This window comes from Meleagris gallopavo, chromosome 8 (assembly GCF_000146605.3).
Source record: "Meleagris gallopavo isolate NT-WF06-2002-E0010 breed Aviagen turkey brand Nicholas breeding stock chromosome 8, Turkey_5.1, whole genome shotgun sequence".
Taxonomy (NCBI): domain Eukaryota; kingdom Metazoa; phylum Chordata; class Aves; order Galliformes; family Phasianidae; genus Meleagris; species Meleagris gallopavo.
In genome coordinates this window covers 11,842,950-11,862,862 of record NC_015018.2, presented here as the reverse complement: position 1 = coordinate 11,862,862, position 19,913 = coordinate 11,842,950, and the positions used below count along the sequence as shown (strand labels likewise).

The 19,913-nt window shown below is 41.6% G+C and overlaps 1 protein-coding gene across 6 annotated transcripts in view; it reads left to right on the top strand.

Moving 5' to 3' along the window:
- The window catches only part of ZMIZ1 (zinc finger MIZ-type containing 1), a 280,166-nt gene that overhangs the window by 41,344 nt on the left and 218,909 nt on the right, over nucleotides 1-19,913 (top strand). For 5 of the 6 annotated variants that reach the window (XM_010714339.3, XM_010714337.3, XM_010714338.3 and 2 more), the window contains exon 2: nucleotides 18,124-18,206. The exons of the other annotated variant lie outside the window; for it this stretch is intronic. The gene's annotated coding sequence lies outside the window, so the exon portion shown is untranslated. The remainder of the gene's footprint in view (nucleotides 1-18,123; nucleotides 18,207-19,913) is intronic. 6 annotated transcript variants of the gene reach the window in all.

Sequence of the window (19,913 nt, the reverse complement as noted above, 5' to 3'; positions counted from 1 at the left end):
TTTTTTTTAATCTGGAAAGACGCATGAAATGAGCAGATATTGAGTGTTTTTTCCATTGCTGGGAATAGAGATGTTCTTCCCAGAGTACTTCCCAGAGGAGAGCCTGGTTGGAGCAGCTGGAAGCCAGCATTTTAGGTTTGAGTAAAACCTCACCTGCTTTCCCTTCCCACCCAAATCTCTAAGATAGTTTGGGAAGTTTCCTTTTAGGAAGATGAAAAATAACATTGCTGACTCTTGTTAAAGCATGGTCAAAAAAGTAAAGATCACTAAAGTATGAGAAGGTTTGGAGCAGCATAAAGATTGTGTTTGGAGGGAGATTACATAGTTAACTGCAGTAGTGATGTGTCATTAGTCTGTGGACCTGGCTAACATCTGTCTGTGGTTTAAAATGGCTTAATGAATGTTTCCTGCTAATGAGGAGCAACTTCACCATTTTGGTGAGCAATGGTCTGTTGAATAGGGACTGAGAACTAGCAGTAGATCTGAAAGCAGTAATGGGGTCAATTCCCCAACCTGGCTGTTGGCCTCGTGGCGACTGTTCTATTCAAAATCTGACTTCTGGTTGCTGAAGCCAAACTGAGGAAATCATTTTCCGTTTCTGAAGTGCGTAGCAAAGAGAAATCCATAAGAGGGATCCAATGCCGGAAGTTCTGAAAAAGAACAAATGACAGAATTTTGTCATTATACCTTGGAAATTTTGGGTGGCTGATTAATTAATTGTTATTGTCTGTGGTTTCAAAAATAGCTACTTAAGCTTGATTTTAACTTTAAAACTTTGACTTGAAATGACTCGAAATTATTTTCCAACTAGCAAGTACGTTTCATGTATCCACTTTGAGTACTGTGTCCAGTTTTGGGCCCCTCATTGCAAGAAACATTGAGGCCCTGGAGCTGGTTCAAAGTAGGTCAACAAAGCTAGTGAGACGTCTGGAGCATAAGCCTTATGAGGAACGGCTCAAGGAGGTGGGATTGTTCAATCTGGAGAAGAGGAGACTCGGGAGACTTTATTGCTCACTACCTGAAGGGAGGTTGTAGTGAGCTGGGGGTTGGCCTCTTCTCTCATGTAACTGGTGATAGGTCTAAAGGGAATGGCTTCAAGCTGTGCCAGGGGAGATTCAGGCTGGACGTCAGGAAATACTGCTTCTCTGAAAGAGTGGTCAGGCACTGGAATGGCTGGCCTCAGCACCCCATGTCTGGCCAGCCCAGTAGATGGGCTCCCTGCTGCCTGGGGAGCTCCGCTGGCCACCAGCACAAACAAGGCAGTGGGTACCCAGCTCCGCAGCAGTGCATCTCCTTATTTCAGTCATTAACTGACTTCTCCAGGTGATATGTTTTTCTCTTCATCTGTAAATTGGGGGTGGTGATACTACTTTGCCTGCCTCTCAGTGGAGTCCATGAGGATTAGTGATGTCTGTCTCTACAGCAGTGCAGAAGTGTGAGCGTGATTACAAAGAACAAGATGTGCAATTATGTGGCGGGGCAGCGAGCTGCGGGTGTCCTGCTGCACTTGCAGAGCAGAGCAGCTGGCTGATGAGCTGGCCTGACCTGTGCTGCTGAAGCAGATTTCAGCACAGTTGGCTTGTTTGTGGGCTAGGTTGATTTCTCATGTCAGGACCTACGTTTTCCAAAGGAGAAATGAAGTAGGGAAATACAAATGACAGCAATCCACCTGGCTGCGCACTGTTCCTGTTTCACTAACCGCAGCAACCTTGGGCCTGGTGAATGGGAGCGCTCATATGACTGTCACCACCAGAAGGCCTCCCACAGCAGCCTGGCTCTGGCTGCTCTGACCACTGCTGCTTTTTCTGAGAGCCCCTCCACCTCTGCTGGCCTTGCCTTCCACACATGGGGCATGCCTCCTTGTGAAATGTACCCATCTCTCTTCAGAACCTCCCCAACAACTCACTTTCCCTGCAGCGTTGACATGAAGTGAGTCAGTAACAACCAGCATATGTTTTCCTTAACGGGCTTACAGATACAGCCCGTCTGCTCTGTTTGTACGGAGAGCTCTCTCGAGTGGGTAGTACCCTGGTTTCCATCCTGCGCTCAGTGTCACAGCACTGTGCCTGGCTGGCACATGGACAGCTCTGGGCACTTGGGCTCCATTTTTAGTTCCCCTAAATTTGTTTGCTGAGTGAGACTGAAGTACAAATGGGAGACAGTGCGAATTCTCTCATTTGTTCTCAGTGCAGGCATTAAAGCCCTTTGAGTGGTTAAGTTATAGCGACTGTTGAAATTAATGAGAATGAGTGATAAGAAAGAGGATTTGTGTTTCCATTAGGATTTATTAAGACTAATGTAATCAAATAGGATGAAAACATTATCACTTTCTGAGGATCATTGTCAGTAAATGTAACAATAAAGTGATTATTCCAGTGTTTTGCCTTAGGGAAAATTAGAGGGGCTAGGGAAAAAAAAATAAGAGTGTGATGTGATGTGTTCAGGTGTGTAACACCCCTTCACTTGAAAGGAATGTTAAACAACTTAAATCATGTCTAACAACTGTGGTTGTCACTGTGATGGAAGCACTGACGAGGAGCTGTGGTGCAAACAAAGGACTGTTATTTAAAATGCTTGTAATAGAAGTTAATAAAATATTTCTAATAAAAGTATGGTAAGTTAGGAACTACAGGTTTAGCTTTGGCTGCTGATTTTTTTGAGATACCCATCTTACAACTCCTTTACACAGCTTGCTTTTCAAAACTAAGAGTACTGCAGCCCTTTTGAAAGACAGACGCCAGCAAAGTCACTTGGAAACCTTAATGGGTCAGCAAGCGGCATGCTTGGCATGAGAGGTCCTGTGGGACATTTCTAGAACCTACACCATACATGGAAACAGGAAACTGGCCAGGATCTAAACAGTTAAATATGATGGCAAATATTTAGTCAAAAGCAGTAGAGATGAGACATTCATTGAAATTATCTGCTTCAACAAAGGATTCAAGATACATTTTTGTCCTCACTCTTGTTCTGTTCTACCAATATCTCTCATGAACAGCACTATCAGTTAGTGCTGGCAGGATAAAGCCCTGAGGATATTAGAACAGCATGATTTTTATCTTGCTTCTGTCCTGTTTCGTGGGAGCTACTGCTTGTGGCTAAGATGTTTTGCAAAAACTTTGACTTGATTCATGCTGTTGAAGTTTGGTATGAGGATTAACTTTGCTGTCTAAATCTCCCACAGATTGACCTAGGAATATACCCCACAGTTATATAAGTATGTCATATTAGAGATTAAGGTGGCAAACATTTATCTCCACTAAGAAAGAATAGACCTGCTTTTCATCTATATCAAAGCTGTGATTTATGGTGTTTTTCTGAGTGAGGATTACACTATTTGTCCTGCGTTTTGTTTGGTATATTTAACTTGTATTTGTCTTGCACAGATTAAGTCTTCTTCCACATTTCTAGGAATATGCTTAGAGTGCAGATACAGGGAAACTTTACCTAATTCTTATATAAATCAGTGTTTTAAAAGAAGAAAAAATGGAGATATTTCATTTCTCCTCCATGATACTGGAGTAAGTTTGGGGATGCTCATTCCTACACAACCTGAGCACTCAAGTGTTTCAAATGTGAAAATGACCCAACAAAATCAATACAAATTGTTACTTGATGAACTATTCAGGAATAAGTGATAAAAGCATATAATCTCCGGACTTGCTGCATTTTGCCGTGTAATTATGAAAAAAGAAAGTAACTACTCTGTAAAATTCTGAAAATAAGCCAAGATAAAAGGCTCCAGGTCACAGCATTGCTCTGGAGATGACAAAAGTTGAGTGAGACTACAAGTTACAGCAAAATTGACTCCTCGTTTGCAAATTCCATTTTTTTAAACGTTAAGTGTCAAACTGTTGTCCATAAAGAATATCCAGGTAGATGGCAAATCGCTTCTTGCTATTTTGAGAATGGCTAGCAGTGTAACTGTCATAAAAATAAGCTAAAAGGTACGTGAAGCTTGTGGAATTGAGTGAAGAGGGTCTGACCCAACATGGTCTAAAGCCAACAAGAATCTTTGTTATGTGCTTAATGGGTACTAAAGCAGTCCCTGTTTTAATTTAGGCATTTTTATTTCTTTATCTGCTGTCATTTGAGAACATGCTGTAATATCTGTAGCAAATGTTTAAATAACACTTATATCCGAAGGCGCTCACCTTGCCTAAGTGCAGTTTTTTGAAACTCAGTGCCTCATCATTTTTCTACTAATATTTTCCTGGCGTTGCTCCAGTGTTAAGCTACACTGGCCTGTAGCTTGGATACATACACTAGGCTTATAAATACTTATTGGTATTTATGTATTGTAGTGAAATCATATTTGGACCCTAGAGATCCCAGATCCAGATCAAAATAAGGACTCTAGGATTGCTTGCAAGGAAATCTCTTGATCTCACTTGCTTTCCTGCTGTTGTTAGCTGAGGATCCTCCTGTTTCAGCTTCATTACATGGGGGCTGCTAGAGGTGTCATGGAAATGGATCAGTTGTTCTAAAGTACTTTGAAAGTAATAAGCAGTAGTAGAAGAATTATTATAATGTTGTTGAAGTATAATTATTTCTTCCAATAGAACTATGAAGAATTAATTCACAAATTGAGAGCTCAAATCTGTTGGTTTTTTTCTGTGTGTAGGAATCAAAAGACATGTTTGTGGTCATATTTCATTTGCCATTTATGAAATAACTTATTTTCATGAGGTAAAATTACCTAGTATGCAAACTCTCTTGATTAAGTACTTGAAAACAAACATGGCTTTGTAGTAACTTGTTATTTTCCCTGAAGAATGTGTGCCCTTCCCTGCATTCAGAGTACCGCTTCATGTGGTTTTGTCTTTGGTGTACAACCCGCTGTGCTCTAGCTCCGCACTTGATTAAATGGCATTATGAGCTCTCTAATTATAATACCTTCACTTTATTACACTCGAAAGGATTGGCTCTGGTGAATGGTAATATGAACAATGCGTAATGTGAATGCGCTATTTTAGTCTGATTATTGATGTTATTATTGTATGTGCTGTGAGCTTATCTTCTGGTCACCATTGTGGAGTCTAGATATGACAGTGTGCAGAATGAAGACATTCCTTCCACAAACGCTTTACTATTCAACTAATAGTTTGTAGTTTTATGCAAAGTCTACAATTAATAGGCGGCTCTCGCCTGAATGCAAAATTCAAAATACGAAACAAAGACCTGATTTCTCTTTTGGGTTAATCTGAAGCATGTGTTAAGACTTGGAGAACTTTTCAGGAAGATTTTCGTAAGGAAAAAAGAAAAAGAATGGGTACCCAGATGTTTATGTTTGCTGTAGAACCAGGAAGTCTGGTGGGATTTGAAACCCATCTTTGCTTTTTTTTGCCTTCAAATTAATTAACCTTTTGAACAGTAACAAAGCAGAAGTGCGTTTCATTTGTATTTGTGGATTTGTACAATTTCTTCAACGAGAAATTGTGGTGGGATCTCAGCTTATTGCTGATAATGTAACGAGTCTGCAAAGTTGTTCACACTGTGCTATCTTTGGACAAAGGCGGTGTCATTTCAATAGCACAGTGGCAAAAGGGATAGTTAATGGACTTCTTGACTAAAACCATCTTAATGCAGAAAGTCCAGGGAATCCCATGGAAGGAAGAGTTTGTAGGGACTGGTCTAGGAAAAACAATGTGGTTAGTTCTTTACAGGGACAGAGGAAAACTAAGAAAAAGCTGAAGTGCTGAGGACTTTGATGATAAGGAAATAATGTAATGGATCTTAAATCCAGCAGGATTTAGGAAAAATGAGAAGAAAGTCTTGAGAGAGAGAGGAGTATGCTCAGTGCAGAAGTGAGATGGGTCTGTGTAGCACTGAAAAAGGCAGGTTCTAGGGGATCGTGCTACCAAAAAGCAAGCATTAACGCTTCCCGGCATAGACACAGGAGGAGCGAGACCACCTGCTGCTCGAGGGCTGGGGCCCTCCTCCCCTTCTCCTCTCTCCCTGAACTCTCAGGCAGTGGGGTTACGTCGTGGCTCCTCCCAGTACCGATTTTAGCTGCTGCCAGGCAAGAGGTGAAGACAAGAAGCAGGCAAAGAGGCGCAGGCTTTACAGCCGCAACCTAGTAGGTGTCCTAAATAAAATAAAATGTAATAAACAGAGTTTAAAATGTTTTGTTCAGCATAATAACCAACTCATCACAGGATCATAGAAGGGCTTGAGTTGGAAGGTAAAGTATATTCTGTGTCATGCGCATGGGAGCTGTGGGCTGCTGTGCTGTGTGTTTATGCCAGTAGCTCTGCGGCAGGCTGGAAGCAAGCACTGGGGGTTGGCAGGCATGGCAGCCAGCATGTCTCAGTGCGGCTGGGTACAAAGAGCCCTTGTACAGGCTGAAAGGAGGTGAGATTATAAATGTGAAACTGTTAAAACCATCCTTCGCCTTGAAGCTTAAAGAAATCCAATTTCTTTTTAAAAATAGATTCAATACATAGTTTTCCTGCTTTAGCACAACCTGATGTATATAAGATCTTGTAGAGGGGCTGGGGTTTGAGTCCAGGAGTAAGGCAGATCACTGGCACATCCAGCACCGTGTACGTGTGTGCCAGGTTATTCTTAGCATGAGCAGAGCCCAATCAAGAGACTTCTGGTTTGGGTGCTGCTCTGCCCTGTTTTGTGCTAATGCTGAATGTAGTGTTAGTAAGAGGAAAATACAGCACAGTTTGCTCTCAACATGCAGGGTAAAATTAAAGATCAAATTAATAACTCATTTTTCTGACATGGACTCGAACCCTGTTGCACAGCAATACCACATGGGGAGCTTTCTCTATCCTTCTGTCCTTTATGTTGACATTAATGTTAATTAGTTACTTGAAGCAACTCAAAAGTATTGATGAAGGCCCCCAAAACCAATGTGCTTTTGTAAAATTAGCTTCCTGCTTGAGGAGATATTTCTTTGGTAATTGACACAAAACAGCTTCTGAAGGAGAGGCAGAAGAAAGCTGATGATATGATTAATTCACCATGTTCTGTGTTTATTTCATGTTTATAGTGAAAAGACTATAAATACAGGGCCAGATGTTCCTCCTGTGTCCTCAGCTGAAGATCTGGCCTAAATAATACATTAAGGTGCTATCTTTTATGTTCTCTTCAACTAGAGATCTTAACATAAAAGCACTAGAATTATAAAACCTTCCTCTTGTTTTCATTTGCTGTTGATAAAACAGTAGAACATTACTGACAATCCTTGTCCTGTTGTAAGATAATATATATATATACACACACACATACACAAGCAAATGCTGCAGTCTGTGTATTGCAATATAGGAAAAATAACTGCTTGTTTGTAAGCCTATTCTCTCAAATGCTTACTAATTAGAGATAATAGTGACTCATCTAATGTTCAAAATCACATGAAAGATTTCTTGTTTTTTTCTCCCTTCTCTTTGTCCATATGACTTAAAGATAAGAAAATTGCATCAAATAAGAAGTGATGCCCATTAGCATTTGCTCTTTGAAGGGATAAGTGTTTACCTGATGCCAAGGTAGTGGTTTTAGTAGGATCTCCCAAATAGCACAGTAGCTTGCTACTCCAGATAATGAATTTCAAACAGATAATGTTACTTTCTGTCTAATGGGACAGCAATTCTCCTGGTTTTCTCTGTTTCTCCGATTTGCCTTTTCGGGTAGTATTACAAAAGGTCAGGTGGTTTCTGTCTAATGTACTGCTAGAGACTTTAAAAACGATGTCTGTTTATGGTCCTGCCATCTGCAGGAGCAGCAGCGTGTCATAAAGTTGCTGTATTGATCTGTCACTGGTGCTGTCTTGTCTGCCAAATGAAAAATGGCATAAACTCATAACCTGGGCCAGCAGTTTTCTTATTGTAAGCCAGACAAAAATGCTATTGATCTTCTTTGCTGAAGTGTTCTTTTCACAGCTTGCCAGCATCAACACACTGTTGTCCTTACTCAGGGCTAATTAGCTAATAATTTAATGCAACTGAGACAGCAGTCTCTGTTCAGTTTAGAAGTGAGGGAATATGCTGTAACTTCAAAAGTATGAGGGACCTTTTAAGGCTCGGTCGTGACTGCAGTTCTTGTCTCAGCTTTTACACTCTTGCTTTTAGTTTGATTTCCTCAGCACTAAAGAATAATGGTCTGCTTAGATTCTCTGAGATGTGCTGTCAGTTTAGGATTTATGGCAAAGCGTAACCTAGTTGGGATCTTGGTATCTCTAATCTTGTATGGGGCTCTTGGTTATTCAGTAGCACTTGAGCTTTATGTTCACTTCTTGAGTGAAATCACATGTGATTAACTGAACTCTGTGGTTGGTGAGCTGCAGAACAGGCAGGTTCTGTCAAGCGGGTGGGAGAAGGAAGGACCAACCAAACCAAAATATCCACTACTAAATTGTTCTAAATCACAGTTCATATGGGCGATGCTGCTTCTTAGGGAATATGTTTTCCTAATCCTCCTTCTGCTGTAGAGGCCAGAAGGTTTCAATGAAGTTCAGCTTGGAAGCAATTACTTTCAAATTCGGAAAATTCGCACAAGCTTTCCACAAATTTTTTTGATCTTTGTAATTCAAATATTCAGATAATTACATATGTGAAAGGTGATCACTTGCCTGCAGTCCCTAGATGCATTTAAGAAGCAATTGGTACAACATCAGATGTCATTTAGTTAATTCAATCCATGTTTCATTTTGTGGCTTCTTCTCCTGGCTTGTCTCCTGGCGCTTTTGTGATGGTCAAAGATACAGCTTATACTTTGTTTCTTTTAGAATAAATGGTAATACAAGCTTTTGAGGTATTAACATGGCAGATATCATCTAACAGTTTTCAGCTGTTACTTTTTTTTTTTTTTTTTTAAGTTCTTGATTGAAGGTACTAATTTCTTCCTCCATTCAGCGGAGGCTGTGTCTTAATTCATATTTCAGCATTACATGTGATTCAGGTTATGTCTTTGTTTTCTGTTCCACATTACTGAGTGCAGTTCAGGCAGAAAAATACAGACAATCCTTTAGGGAAGTTATTCTTCACATTTCATACATTAATTTCACTGGAGATTGAGTGTGAGTTTTATATATGTAAAAGGAGTTTAATCTATGGAGATGTTTAAAATTTGCCTGAAATAAGGGAAATTTTAATCTCTGAAAGTATCCCCAAAGTGCAATTAACTGTTTTAATCTGATGACTCAACAGATGCTTCTGTAAACTGGAACACAAATGTCAGATATCAGCACTGATATGCCACTATATGTGCTTGAAAATGACTGCCCAGAAACGACCGTATTGGAATAAAGATAACATAGGTGGCAATGTTGTCCTTTGCTCTGGTAGTCCTTTAATAACAGCGCACTATTCCTTGGCACCCTGCACGGGTTGCTGCAGGCACATGAATTATCCAACCCTTCTTTCACGTTTTGGCACACTTGTTCAGGCTTTTCTGTATCTTCTTGTCTCCTTTTTAATGCATGGAGGCTGTTGAGTAATATTTTTCATAAAACAGCAGAAGTAAAAGTTTTTTATAAGACTTTCTGAAGATTCCCAGTAGCCTGTTCAACTTACTTTAGACTGTTCTCCATCTGTCTAGGAAAGAAAGAACATACATTAGTAGTCTACACATGAGCAGCTTATTAGTCCATTTGCTATATGCAGTACAGCAATTTCAGACTGATCTAAAATATTCATTCACAATTACTGGTGCAGCACAGTTCAAAGTGTTTCAAATCTGTGGGTTTGACTGAGAATTTAAGGAAAATAGCTACAGATTGATTCTGAATGTAATTAATGAAACATTTCATTCTTAGGTAAATATTAAATGCTTGGATGTTTTTCCTATTTTTTTAGTCTTTCCTGTTACTGAGTTCTCCTGTTGCTGGCCTCAATTATGCATTTGTTTGTTTTATGGGATGTTGGGTGGGCTGGCACAGGGGCAGGTTCTCTCAGAAGGAGGAATTGCTGTGAGTCACTGGCTCCACTGGCAGCTGCTTTCCCCAGCACGTCCCTCCCACCCCAGGACATCTCTGGGACCTTGCCAGCTGCTTTCTTAAAAATGCGCTTTGCTGGGCTACACACTGGTGCCTAGGTAAAGCTCAAGTGTGGCCAGAGCTCCCCTTTGTGCCCTCAGAGGGTCTAGGTGGGTGTTTGGGGAGCCACGTCTCAGGGCTACAAGCAGGGTTTGCTGGGGCCCATCTGCTGAGGTATATGCCTTGCCAACTTTGTGCCTGTTCATAGCAGGGCAGATGCTATTCGCTTTACTATGGGTTAAAGGCTGCTAGTATGCTAGAGAAAGGGGCCTTTTGAGGACAAGAAAGAAGAAAGTGGATGTTTATAGGACTGTAAGCAGCGAGGTCACTGAGGAAGGGCTGGGTGTTTGTTTAGGGTCTCTCTCCGTTTTTTGAAGTGTCAAGGAAAATTCATCTGAGTTTTACAAATGCCATCAGTGGAGGAGTTTAAGAACAGCCTGCAGTAGAACTTGGCAGATCCTGAGGCAAACTTCAGCTTGTTGTGCAATGACTGTCTTTCCAGCTCAGATGTCCGTGCAGAGCACAAATTGTGCAAGGCATTCTGCTCCCTGGCTGCCTCCCTGCGCTGCTGCTGGCCTGGGGCCTCCACACTGGCAGCCTGGTAGAGCCTGGCATGGAGCAGGCCCTGGACGCAGCCCCAGAGCCCTCCCTGAGGAGCAAGAAACCCAGATCCAGGGCTACCAGTTCGGGAGCACTTGTATAAGAAGAGGTGAGCAAGGAGCCTGCTGTCGCCCAGCTGCAGCAGCAAGCAGTCAGGAGGCTGGGGACTGGCACCAGGAATCCCAACGTGTGGCTCCTGCTCTTGGTCCCGTCTCCATAATTATTCCTTTAGGTGTTTCCATTTCAATAACTTCAGGCTGCATGAAGGGCTTGGTGCTCTGTCAATGCAGGCTTGCCAGTATCATCTTCAGGTTGCAGTGTTGCAGCTTTCCTCTGTTCCCTTCTGTGGAACAGCAAAGCCCTTTGTGTAGGCACAGGTGATGATGCCCCCTGTGCCATGGTGCTCCACCTGGGGATGTGTGTGTGTGCACAGTATCTAATGTCACAGAAGCAAGTGGTTAGAGTACTGCAGCGCTCAGTGAACTGGTGTTGAGGATGCCAACAAAAAGGACTTGACACTGGGATAGATTTGACCTTGTGAGCATTAAAGAGAGATGTATTTTTCCATCTCCGAGGAACAGTGGCTAAAAGAAGTTAAATTAGTGTTCGTAATACAGATTTTTATTAATGATATGACTAGCAGTAAAGTAGAATGTCAAAATTCCTCTTTACTTTATCCTTCAATAAGTATATACTTGTTTTCATAGCAGCTTAATTTGTATCAATCACTTGGAGCACCTTCTGTTCAAATACCTGTTTGCTGGTAAGATCTGTTCTTATTTAACTAGAATTGGAGAAATACCCTTTTTGTCTTTACTCCCATGAGTGTTCAATGCTGGGAATAGAAATGTGTAGATTGATCAAGCTCAAAAGGTTAGGGTGGTATTAATATAATAATATATAATATATAATATATAAATATCTGCCACTGATATCACATAGCTAACCTTTGCGCTTTATTTCAAGCAGAAAAATGTGGGACAAGGAGGTGTTATGGATTTGTTCTTTAAATACTTCTGTAAGAGTTCCCAGACACTCTTCTTTGGTTGTGAAGATGAGTGCACCTGATTTTTAACTTCATCAGTTTTAAGAAGTGAAACAAGGATGTGGGGGTTTTACTTTCTGTGAATGAGGTCGGAACTCTCCTTTGTCATTGTTATTTGGGAAAGGGAACTAAGGAAAATTTTTGGCATTTCAGGTATGTTCTACAAAAGGATTTTAGTAATTGAAGGATTCAGTTCAAAGCTAACTGGCTGAAGAAGGGGGTTTCCAGATAGGAAAAAAAAAAAAGTTTTAAAAGTGCTTTTTTAGCTAAGAAGGAAATTTTGAAGAGTTTTTCCTTATAAAAACTGGGCACAAAGTTCTAAAAGGGTTCTACTTTTGTGGTTTTATATTTGTGGGTTGTTTGTTTTTTTTGGTTTTCTCTTCAAATCCTCTTTTCTCTTTCTTGTGCTCCTTTTCTTCATAGGTGTACTAATGCAAAAGCAATCCTGTTTCTGTCCTGTTGTGTTAGGGATGAATTATTTCTGACCAAGATGAAACAAAACTTGGTTTATAAGCAAAATGAAAAAAATACTTCCCCCAAGTATAGCATTTTAAATTTCTTTCACGTCAGTATTTTTCCTTAGTATAGGTTTGTTGGTTGTTTTTTTTCCCATCAGCAAAATAATGTGCATGCATTACATGCAGCCCTAACCAGTTTGCTCTGCTTTCGTGCTAAAGTAGTAATGCCATAAAGATTTAAAGAAATACTCTACTGCAAATCTAAGACATTTGTTAGTCTCAATGATGGCTTAATTTTTAGTATTCCATGGTGGTTTATATCTTGATATTTCTTATGACCTACAATTAAAATGACTTCAGTGAAGTCTCAACCTATATCCAGTGTGGCTGAGTGTGGTTGACTGTCTCAAGGGAAAGAACTGCTTGCTAAATCAATTTGTTCTTTTCTCAAAACAGATTAAATGTGTTTTACCAGTTTAAATTAAAAAATAAATAACCACAAATGACCTAACTGCTACACTTAAAATTAAAAGCACATTCTGCCCACTCTGAGGGGCAGCATTTGGGTGCCAAGTTTGCACTGATAGTATTCCACCCGAGATAATGGTTAAAAACAAGCATGTCTAATCCTGTCTCACTGCTCTGTTAGTCTTGTTTGAGCATTAAGTTGATGGCACACCACTTGGGTGGGTGCTGGCGGCTGGATGTGGCAATAATCTCTTTTGCAGAACCTGAGCTGTGCTGCTGCCCTGCCTCCTCCTGCTGGGTAGCTCACGCACCGCTGCCTTCCCAGGCGAGCCTTCTCGCAGCCCTCCTTCAGCAGGGCAAGCTGCAGAACTCGCTTGTGACTCACCTGCACCAGCAGTCCATGCTTCAAGGATGATTTCTTAGGCTCCTCCTGCCTGCAGTTTAGTTTTGTATCCAGCATGCAGTGCAAGTACAGGGAACCGGCAGCACCTGGTGCTGCGTGAAGCTGCAGAGAATATGCAGGCAGCTGTACATAGAGAGTCTGCAGCACCGGTGGTGCCAGGAGCAGCCTTTGTTCCTTCAAACCACTTCCATGGCCATGCTCGAGCGGTTTATTGTTTGAGGCTGTGTAAGTACAATAGGGTATAAGGGAAAGGGAAGGGCATTTTTTTCTAAAGTAGAACAAAATAAACTATGGAAATTGGTGGCAATGGCCTCTAATAATGGGATTTTACAAGAGATGTCCAACCTCTAGAACAATGGCTCAGTGTAAGCCAAGGTTAATAGTGCTGATTGTCTTCCGCCTGTGAGCCAGCAGCTCAGCTTTCCCTTAGCAGCACAGGCAGCCCAATGTGCCACTGCCTGCTGCATGCTGGGTTGGCACTACTATTGGGATGGGCGCTTGTAAAGCCAGGATTGTGCTGGGCACCTGGACTGGATTTCCTGTACCTTGCCATAGGAGCAGCCTAGCTGGGCAGGCAGCAGCAGGCACAGCATGTCTTCCTCTCTGCTCTTTGGCAGCAGGGGACGTGGGGACCTGCCGTGGTGCTGAGCTGTTGGCCTCAGGTGTACCGGGGCTGTTCTGAGCTCACCTGCAGCGTGGGAAAGGGAACCGGCTTGGGAAAGCTATTCTTGCAACAACGGGATGGTGGTGGAGTAAGCTGGGAAAGGCAAAGGGTTTTTTTCGTTTGCTGTTGTAAACTGAAGGTCATGATATTGTTTAGTGCTGCCATTAGGTCTTACGTGCGGAGAGTGACACAGCTCTGAAACTCCCTGTGCCTCAAAGTGAGGAAATAAAAGCTTGTGGCTGCCTACATCTGAGAAGAGAAGCGCTCGAGTAGTCTTTTATTTTTCAAATAATGCCTAGTACAACTTTGATTTTAGTTTAAAATGAATCATTTAACAGAAATAAAAGATACATTTAAGCAACAAACTAGTGAGCAAGAAAATAAACAGGAAAAGATCATCGGAGAAGTGGCTACTGAGTGAATGAACCTTTTGCTCTTGTGAGAATTAGGAAAAAAAGCAAGCAAAAGCTGAAGCTTTCGTTGCTATTCTACTCTACTCCAGTAGCACTCTACCTAGTAGGGTGCTGGAAAAGCCTGCCTGCAGGAACAGGGTGATGTGTGCAACAGCACGAACTTGGCTGTGTCACAGCCTGGGCAGCGTTAACCACAGCAAGCCTGTGGCCTGCCCTGCAGGATGTCCATATATGATTTCCTAAGGAGATCAAGCCTAGAGGTGTAGACAAAGTTGGCAATTGTTAGAGGGACTACAGCTTATGACTGACATCCCAACATTCCCTCCCCACAGGGTTATTTCGTCCCGTCTCTAATCTCCTTCCTCACTCCATCCCTGCCCTGTAGAGGAACACACCAACCTTGGCAGGGCAAAGTGCTCTGTGCTTACATTTCTGCAATGCTCTGAACCTAGTCTCTTTCTTGCCCTTTTTCTCCAAGGAAGCACCTACTTAGCCTTGCATGCTTTAGCAGCACTTTATGCTTCTCTTTGATACAAAATTAAGAGACTGTAGGGCAGAAGACCATCAGCCATATTGCAGTGTTGAATTTGAGTTGCTTCAGAATTTACAAAAGAAACGCCCAAGTTTATAAAAACTCCTGAGCTGATCGAGGGCTGTGCTAACTGATGAGGACAGCATATCATATTTAAACACTGTCTAGAAAGTTGCATATTTTGCAGCAGAAGTATTCTTGCTGTTGTAGAAAATGCAGCACGCTGTGCTGTTCACTTCTGACCCACTTGCAGCCTCAGGGTGCATAAGAGCTGGAATTGCACTGTAAAGTTCACTGCTGTTTTGCAGGGTTTCTGAGTTGAACATGCTGCAATTGAATGAGAATAATACTAAAACTTGGAAATAACTTATGAAAATAGGAAAAAAAACTCCAAGTACACCTGCCTCATGCATTTCCATAGTAAGATTGCACTTAATTACCCATCTTGACAGTATTTTTGTTTTCCAAGAATTTCTGCATGTGTTTTGTTTGCTATCTCTTCATTTTTATTTGGGTACACAGAGGTCAAGTAGCTTTTTGTGTATGGAAACTGAAGGTTTTACTCTTGATCACCCTTAGAATTGTGGTCCCTTGCTGGTAGCTGAGCCCTGCACAGGCTGAGTGCTGAGGTAGACAGTGCATCCCTGGGGCCCTCTGGCTTTCTCCATAGACAGGACTGAGGAGGAGACAGGGTTTGGAAAGATATTTGTGGCGTCCCCTCTTCAAATCTTTGGGGCACACATTATCAGCTTTACAGCTTTAGTGATTTCACTTTGGGAGCCTGGAAATAGCACCTTTAAAACAAAAAGCAAACAACAATAAAATAAAAACAGAAGATCCCTGAAAGCTGTGGTTTTTATGTAACTTTTGATAGCTATCTGTTTGAAAAACTCCTGTTACTGCAGGAGGCATGATCAAATCGGCAGAGCTGGCATCCCTGCTGTGCTGCCTCTCCCTCCTATTCCTGGCCTCAGCAGCCCATGCTGCCCATGCTGCTTGTCTCTTTTGCTGTATTGATTTTTACACTGTAATCTACTCAGAGCAAGGGTTTTGTCCATTATGCATTTGTAACACACCACACATGCATTACTACAGAAATAATCTAATACAAAGTGCCTGGGATTTCAAACATTCAGTGTTTCATAGCCAAAATTTGGCCAAGAAAAAATCCTTCTGTTTTTGTGCTCCCTCTGCTGGATCTGTACACGCAGGAATTATTGGCTGTCCCTAGAGCCGTGGGCTTCCCTCTTCTCTTCCAGCACCCTCACCCAACAGTTTTGCTACCTGGCACCGGCAGATGCTTGCACAAAGGTTCTTCCCTGAGCATACTCACGTGGCTGCGTCACAGGACATAGACTAGGCATCAGTCAGAAAGGGGAGAACCGTGCTGTGAGGCTGTGGTTTTGGGCCAGGAAAGGTTGTGATATTGGTTTTAGGGTGCTTTCGGTGGGCTGCTATTCCGCCGCTCATTCATTCTCATAGTCGCCTTCCTCAAAACTGTGCCAGTGTCACTGGTTTGGGGATTTTCCCAGAAATAGGATGAGAGAGCTGATTGGGCTTTAAAAAAAACTGTTCTGTTGTGGAGTCTGAATCTGATTCTGAGCAAGTCCTTGCCTGGTGTGGTGGCAGGGCTTGGCCCAGCCCAGCCCCTGAGCAGGTTGTGAGGCGAAAGCATGGAGCAGATGCTGGTGAGGACTGTGCCAGGGTCCTTGGAAGAAGTTTGGACCTGATTTGCAGAAGGAGTGGGTGGTCTGTAATGTGAATTCACTGAAATGTTAATGGGATTGCCCTTTTCAGAGGTGCTTTATAAAATAGAGTAGGAGTTGTGGTGCCAGTTTTACAGATGGACGAACTAAAACACAAAGGAGTGGAGTGAAGCATTGGCTCCCTATTTCACGGCAGTGTGGTTTGAGCTGGTTTAAGCAGACTCTGTTTGACCCTCTGCCATCACGGCTGATCACTCCTACCCTCGTGCCTGTTCCCTGTGTTGCGTTGGCACAGCTGTTTATGAGACACATGCTGGAGGAAATGAGCTCCTCGTCCAGCTAGCCATGCAGCTGCACAAATGCAGGCTTGGGAGTGCGCGCCCAGGAGGTAGAATTGTGAGGCAGAGCTGAAGCTGCCAAGTAAATGCTACAGCCTGGTGTCTGAGACCTGTCCCATAGCGCCAGCAGAGGATGGAATCTGGCTGCTGGGATAGGCAGAACAGAAGTTTATCCTTTGAAGGGGACGAACTTAGAAGTTAGATTAAATAACTAATTTTGACTTAATTAAGAACTTGGTCTGTATTAGCAGAGAACGTCACGTTAACACATATTAAACCTGAATCCTTTAGTGTGTTTCCCCCAACTTGTGTAATCAGAACAAAAGCACTAGGGAAAATTCTGGATGAGAATAAATGTGTTCCAGGGGAAAACATTCACAGTTCAGTGAGGCCTTAAAAGCCAATCATTCACTCAGGGTGTCTGTCAATATGTAACTTTCCTAAAATTGCCGTTTGTTGTGGGACAAGAAGAACAGCAAAGTTCCCAGCTGAAGCAGATTGTCTGTTGGCAGCATTATATACCAGGGATGGAATGATTGTTTCAAGCATGTTATTCAGATGTTTTTATTCTTTGTATGATATCAGTGAGCAGAGTAAATAAGATTGTATAACAAACACTAAATGCATGTAATGAGTTGCTTGAAAAACTTGAAGATTTTCTACTTTTTCTGTGGGGCTCATGTGTGGCTTTTGTATCACATCAGATGCTAACAAGGTGGCTGCTTCCACAGCTGGTCATTTTGGGGTTCTAAACTGACCCAAGATGCACATTATTTTCTTTCATCAGCCTTGCTTTTTCCTCTTGGATGAAATACTATTTTGCATGGAAGTTGCTTGGAATTTTGTCAAAAGAGAAGCAAAATGTTCTCGTTCTGTTCCTTTCTTCAATATGTGCTGAGTTTTAGAGTCTTAGCAGCATACGCTTGCAAAGACACCTTGTCTGACTGCTGAAACAGCATGTAACAAAATACACAGTGCCCGTAAACATTCTGCTGTCTTCCTTTACAGTATTTCTTTATAATTAAAAAGCATTTCCTAGAAGTCGTAGTGCTGTGCCAATGTAATCCATAAACTCACTTTGTTTTTCTACAGACAGGATGGTGTTTTTGTGGTATTTTGGCATATCCGTTTAAGCAGAGTTTGGGGGGTGTTTATTTTTTTAAATGGCACTTAACTCATAACAGACAGTGAGTTCCTGTATTAAGAGAATAAAGAGACTTCAGCACGATCTTTGGGTGAAAAAAATGGCCATTTGGCTTGGTAGAATTTTACTACCTCTTCCTCCTCTTATTTTTATGGACCATGAAGCCTGTAAGACTTGATATGATGGAGTGAACCTGCGGAGTTTGGGGTAGCTGGAACTCTGGGCCGAGTCTCAGCTCTGGTGCCCCAGGGTTGTTTCTGGTCCTCCCAAATGCTCTCCATTTGTCTCAGGTCTGCTCAGTGAGCTTTTTCATATGCTACCACGTCACTCAGGAGAATGCAAGTATGATGTGTCTGTGCTTGTATTGCAGGAAAATGGATCTTGTTATGTGAGGGCACTGAGGAAACGGGCCCCAGATACCGAGAGGAAGAAAGGCCGGTGGGGAATATTCAGGTAGGAAGGCTTTATGGACCAGCAGATGGTTGAAAGTACTTGTGGGTCTTTGGCCTTTTTCCATATGATGCATCATTCCTTATGTCTTAATGGCTGATCTGGTTGCTATCAAAGTTTATTTGTTTTTTTAAGAATCAGTCCTGTTTGGTCAATTGATCGCAACAGTGAAACACTGCAAGCAAAGCCCTCAGCATAAACATTCCTCGGGCTATCCCTGGTACAGCTATTGATTGTGATACTGAATACAAACAAATTACTCCTTGCATGAGCCATTCGAGCTATAAAACACAGCAATAATATGTTCTACTTGCTGCCAATAAATGTGCATTTATAATAAACAGAGGAGAAATCCCTGAGTAGAAACGAACAGTAGTTTCAATAGTGTGTTCAATATCTTATGTCCAGCTGTTGCACAGTGTGAAAAAGCAGATAGTGGATGCTCCATAGCTTTTTGTTTGTTTGTTTGTTTGTTTTTAAGATATTTTAAGTATTTTGTAAGCCAGGAGTCTTGTCTTTGCTTTATTTCCAGAAATAAAGGTTGAGGGTTTCTCAAGTACTTGGTGCATGTATTAATTGTTTTGGGAACCAGCTGCCTTTCCTTCCACTGTCATGTGGCTCATCTCCACATTTACTCTTAATCGCATCCCTGTGGCATTTCCTTGCGTGGCAAATGCCATTAAAGTAACTTTCACATATTTGTGGTTGTTTTGAAAGCAACTGAAATGGGGGGGGAGGAGTCAGTACCCTTGTGACCACCATCACCACCAAGGGTGCCTGGTTGATAACTGCATCCGTTTCTAAAAGGATAAAGCTAATGATCATCAGAGCATAGATTTTTTTTTTTAATTCTGCTGTACCATGCTCTTATTATCCTCCTCCTCTTTTCCTCTCATCCATATTTTCAGCACTGTGCTTTGATGAGCTACAGACAGTTGACCGAAGGCATTTCTTGATGAACATTTCTGTCTGCTCTCAGCCTTGAAAATCTCAACCTTTTCAAGAGCTGCATGGGAGAAAAATGTGTAAGACTAATATTTATAGGCTGAAAGAGAGGGGAGAGGAAGAATAAAGTGTAAAACTTGCTTCCAGCAGAAATGCCATCTCTCTTTTACCTCTGATAATTAGGAGTGTTTCTGACATGGCTACTAAAGCAAGTTAGTGATGTGTGCTTGCCATTTGCTGTGCTTTTGTACTGCAGAATTGTTTTCATTTTTGTACAGCACTGCTTTGTTCTATTTTGTTTTAAGACAAAACAGATTTCAGCTGATACCCAACTATTACATTATGATTCATCCTTACTCCTACATCTTAAATGGGTACTTCCAAGTACTTAAATTATGTAAAAATGGAAGGTTGTTATTCAAGCTCACATTTTAAGTATTTTTTGGTAACATTCAGTACAGCTCATATGCATAAATCCTTTCATCAATAGCTCTAACTAAAATCGTAATGGAAGATTAGAAGAGGGAGAGTTTTTAACTGTGCTGTATTTTTCACTAGGCAAATATCTTGGCTGTACTGAGAAATACAGGAGCACTGATTGTAATTGTAACAGGAGATTTAGATGACATTGCAAATGTTTTTAGTGGTTCCTTTAAGAGTGTACTGTATTTTATACCTGGTGAATATAAGTTTAAATCTTTTACTATAAAAATAACACAAGCAGTCATAGAAATGCAGCAAATCATTAAAAGAAAAAAAAAAAAA